Below are 4,290 nucleotides of genomic sequence, written 5' to 3'. Positions count from 1 at the left end.
TCCATGAAACAGGCCTGCATGAGATATTGTTATGGGCTGTGGGCCTCCAGTTGTACTCGTGGGAGGCATTGTTATGAGCTCTAGGTCTTCAACTGGACTCATGCTGGACATTTCCATGGGATCCAGGCCCTCAGCTGGATTCTTGTGGACAGATTCCCTGCACTCTCTTGTATATCATTCTTTGGGTGCCTATTATAAATAATCATATAAAGTATGTGCCCTGTATTATATTGCTCTCCCTTGCAAAAATATCCCCAAACCAACACACATGGCAAGGAGTAGAAGCGCCATCTGGCCGTTTTGTGAAAGACCCTCAGACCCCGACAGAGGCCAACGTTTCCATGGCCACCGCCTCAGTCCTGCCCAGAGCAGGAGCAAAAGAGCGGAGGGTCGGGGCAGACTGGCAGAATTCACTGCTTTTGCGGTTCAGTCCTCGGAACAGAAACTTCAAGAGAAAACCAGGTCTAGGGGGCTGGGGATTTAGCTCAGTGGCACAGCGCCTGCCTTGCAAGCCCAAGGTCATGAGTTTGATTCCTGGTACCGGGAAAAAAAAAAAAAAAAGAGAAAACCAGGTCTAGAAATGTGGGTGAGACCAACACATACTATTGCCAAGTAGTGACTGAAATATTAGCAAAGTTCCAAGTTATATTCATATTTAGAAACTGCCAGAAGTTTCCTTTTTATTTTTTAAATTTAAGCTTTAAAAAAAAACCCACCAAATTCTGCAGAAGGGAGATAGAAAATCATATTGGCTGTCTCAAAAACAAAAAGCTGTACCAGCTTTATTAATTTGAAGGAAGAAAAGAGAAATTTGGAACAGGAAGTTTCATAAATTTCTTTCTTTTTTTCATTTCTAGTTCATGGTGGTTCTTTTTATTTTATTTTATTTTATTTTATTTTACTTTATTTTCTGAGACGGTCTCGCTATTCAGTTTATGCTGACCTTAAACTCATTATGTAGCCCAGGATGGCCTCAAACTCATGGCAATCCTCCTGCCTCAGCCTCTGGAGTGCTGGGATTATAGGCGTGCGCCACTCTGGCTGGCTGATTTTTGTTTTTTTGAGACAGGATCTTACTTTGTAACTCAGGCTGGCCTTTATTAGAGATCCTCAGAGATCCTCCTGCCTCAGCCTGTCAAGTGCTTGGATGACAGTCTTGTGCCAGCAGGCCTGGCCTTGTGTTTTTTTTTTTTTTTTTTTAAAGAACATATTAAATTTAATGGGTTAGAGCTACTGGCTTCTCTAGGTCTGCATATTTCTGTTCTCCACTTGAAAAAACAGAATCATCTATCCTCATCCATTCTGTTAATGAGATAAGCAAAAATTGCTGGTTACTTCAACAGAACTATTTAGAGTGAAAACCAGACATGATCACAGTGATCCCCCTGCCTCAGCCTCCGAGTGCTGGGATTACAGGTGTGCACCACCACTTGCATGGCTTATAGGTTTTATTTTGACAGTTTATCATGTCAGTAAAACTGAAAGAGTGTAAAACACAACACCTGACTCCTAAAAGTTATTTTAGTTTCAACAGATATATTTCAGCTTCTGCTTACAGCTGATTTCTTTTTAGATGCCTTGGGTACATGACTACCAACCTAACAGAAATAACAAAGATTGGAAAGCAGTATGATGAACAGTTGTATCCCAATAAATTAACTTAGAGGACATGGATAAAGTCTTAAGGAAAAGAACCTACCAAACTTCAAAAAGAAATAGAAAATCTGGAGCCAGGCGTGGTGGCACACGCCTGTAATCCCCGCACTCGGGAGGCTGAGGCAGGAGGATCGTTGCAAGTTTGAGACCAGCCTGGGCTACAGAGTGAGTTCAAGGTCAGCCTGAACTGTATAGTGAGACCTTGTCTTAAAAAGACCAAAAAAAGAAAGAAAGAAAGAAAGAAAGAAAGAAAGAAAGAAAGAAAGAAAGAAAAAAGAGAAAGAAATAGAAAAGCTGAGCTAAGCATGGTTGCACAGACTTGTAATTCTAGCTACTTGAGAGGCTGAGGCAGGAAGATCACTAGTCTGAGTCAGTGTGGGCAACTTAGTGAGTCCCTGTCTCAAAATAAAATACGAAAGTAGAAGGGCTAAGGATGTGGTTCAGTGGTAGAGCGCTTCTCTGGCATGGGCAAGGCCCTGGCTTTGACCCTTAGCACTGACAAAAAAAACAAAAAAGGAGAACCTGACCCAGGTGTGGCGGCACAGTACTATAACCCCAGCACTGTGGAAGGCTGAGGTAGGTGGATCACAAACTCAAACCCAGCATGGGCAACCTAGCGTGACCTTATTAAATAAGTAAAAATAAGATAAAATAAAATTCAAGGGATTGAAGATGTAGCTCAGTGTGGAGTCTCTGGATTCAGTTCTTTGTGCCACCACCCCCTAAATCTAAACAGATCCACCACAAGTAAAGAAATTATTGAATTGACAATAAAAAACTTCCCCCAAAGGAAGCCTAGGTCCAGGTAGATGGCTTAACTGGTGAATTTGAACATTTATTTATTTATTTATTTATTGTCTTTTTGAGACAGGGTCTAGCTATGCAGTTCAGGCTGGCCTTGAGTTCACGTTGTAGCCCAGGCTGGTCTTGAACTCGCAAGGATCCTCCTGCCTCAGCCTCCTGAGTGCTGGGATTACAGGCATGACCCACCATGCCTGGTGATGACATCACTTTGTAAAAAACAAAGAAAAAAGCAACTAGCCCGGCATGGTGGTACATACTTGAAATCCCAGCACTCTAGCAAGTAGGGGCAGGAGGATCACAAGTTCCAGTCCAGCCAGGGCATCTGAGCAACTTAGCAACACCCTGTCTCAAAATGAAAAACAGAAAATAGGAAAGGTCTGTGGGTTGCTCAGTGTGAAGGACCTGGGTTCAGTCCCTCAAACAACAACAAAAAGCAACAAATCAGGGCAGGCATGGTGGTGCATGCGTATAATCCTAGCACTCAGGAGGCTGAGGCAGGAGGATCACCATGAGTTTGAGGCCAGCCTGAACTTCATAGAGAGACCCTGTCTCAGAATAAAAAACAAGCAAAAACAAAACAAACAAACAAGAAATCAGAAATAGGAACTTCTTGTACCTGTACCTAATAAAGGCTATCTCTCTAAAAAAACCCAAAGCTAACATCATATTTAATGATGAAAATTCCTCAAAGATAAAGAATAAGACAAGAATAGCTACCCTATTTGTTATGGTTTGTGTCTGCATGTCCCCCCAAATCCTCATGCAGTCATGGGGCAGCTTCTAGATTTTTGATTAATCCATGATTCAGTACTGGGATTATGGGTGTGAGTGCTACGTGTTCCCTTGGGGCGGGTAGTTTGCATACAATGTGTGAGAGAGAAAGAGAAAAAAAGAGAAAGAGGCCTGCTCTCTGTCACTTCTCTTCCCTTTTTGCTCTTGTTGCTTTTGCTATCTTCTGCCACCATGAACTGTTGCCCTCTGCCATGTGCCACTCTGCCTTGGAGCCAGCCAAGAATGGACCGAAACCTCTACAAACTGTGAGCTAAATAAACCTTTCCTTCCTTAATTTTGGGTGTCAGGTATTTTGTCTCAGCAATAAGAGAAAAGTAACCAAGACATTATTATATATTGTTTTAGAGGTTATAACCAAGAAAATTAAAGAAGAAAATAAAATAAAAGGCCTCTAATGGCTGTGGGTGTAGCTCAGTGGTACAGCACCTACCTTGTATGCATGAGGCCCTGGGTTTAGTCTCTCACACCACAAAAAGAAAAAAAGCACTGGGTGTGGTGGCCCATGCCTATAATCCCAGCACTAGGGAGGCTGAGGCAGGAGGATTGAATATGAGGCCAGCGTGGGTTGCATAATGAGGTTGAGGCCAGCCTGAACTAGTGAGATCCTGTCTCAAAAAAAAAAAGCCACGTAGATTGGAAAAGAAGAAGTAAAACTACCTCTTTTTGCAGATGACACAATCATATACACAGAAACCCCTAAAGAACCCACTAGAAAATTAGAACTATGTCTCTAATCTTTAAGGAAGAGCACATCAAAGCTACAATCATGTATCACCTCATACCTGTTAGAATGCACATTCTAAAAACAAACAAAATTAGAAAATGGAAGGGCTGGCAAGAACGTGGAGAAATTATAAAATTTATGTTTTGTGGGTGGGAATGTAAAAAGGTCAATTGATATGAAAAATAGTATGGTATTTCCTCAAAATTTAAAATGAGATGTGCAGGGGCTGGGGATTTAGCTCAGCGGCAAAAGCGCCTGCCTGGCAGGCGCAAGGTCGTGAGTTCGGTTCCCGGTACCGGAGAAAAACCAAAAAA

The sequence above is a fragment of the Chinchilla lanigera genome, unplaced genomic scaffold, assembly GCF_000276665.1.
Source record: "Chinchilla lanigera isolate Chin_1 unplaced genomic scaffold, ChiLan1.0 scaffold00092, whole genome shotgun sequence".
Classification (NCBI taxonomy): domain Eukaryota; kingdom Metazoa; phylum Chordata; class Mammalia; order Rodentia; family Chinchillidae; genus Chinchilla; species Chinchilla lanigera.
This window is presented reverse-complemented; position numbering follows the sequence as displayed.